Source organism: Oncorhynchus gorbuscha, linkage group LG01, assembly GCF_021184085.1.
Source record: "Oncorhynchus gorbuscha isolate QuinsamMale2020 ecotype Even-year linkage group LG01, OgorEven_v1.0, whole genome shotgun sequence".
NCBI classification, from domain to species: Eukaryota; Metazoa; Chordata; class Actinopteri; order Salmoniformes; family Salmonidae; genus Oncorhynchus; species Oncorhynchus gorbuscha.
Window position 1 is genome coordinate 2,693,700 of NC_060173.1, and position 620 is coordinate 2,694,319.

The following is a 620-nucleotide window of genomic DNA, read 5'->3' on the forward strand; positions in this document are numbered from 1 at the left end:
GTTACTCCGTAAACTCTGGGAATAGAAGGCACAAGACCCCTAGACTCCAGGGATCTGAACAGAGAAGGTATAAACCTGCAGCACCACAGTCTTTTCACCAGCTCCTCAAAATGGTTGAAGAAGTAGTATCTTGTGGGCTCATATAGGCACGGCTGACAGCACTGGCTGGGGTGATTGATCTCACAACCGATGCATTTTCTCTTCTATACTCTCTAATCACCACGTCTAAAAGTGTGGCTACAGAGGCCTTGATGGTCCACAAAAATAGTACTGACCACCCCATCAAACACATCCTCAGGCTGTGTACATGTAGGGGGTGTCGTGGGTCTTGCCTGGGGGGAATAGAATGTTGGGCTGCGAGGCATAGAGTCCTTAGAGTTGTTATGCTGGTGAATGAGGACCCAAAAGCGACTTAACAGAAACAGAGTCTTTATTCCAGTCTTTAACAAAAAACGATAATCCTGGAAATTATCTCAGGAAAATACAAACAGGAAAACTGAAATCCTCTCGTCAGTAGAGAGGAACGACTGGAGACGCGACCACAGACTGCAGGTCGCTTCGGGAAGGCACAGGCCGTAGCTGACATAGACACCTGCTCACACGCAGCATCTGAAGAAGGC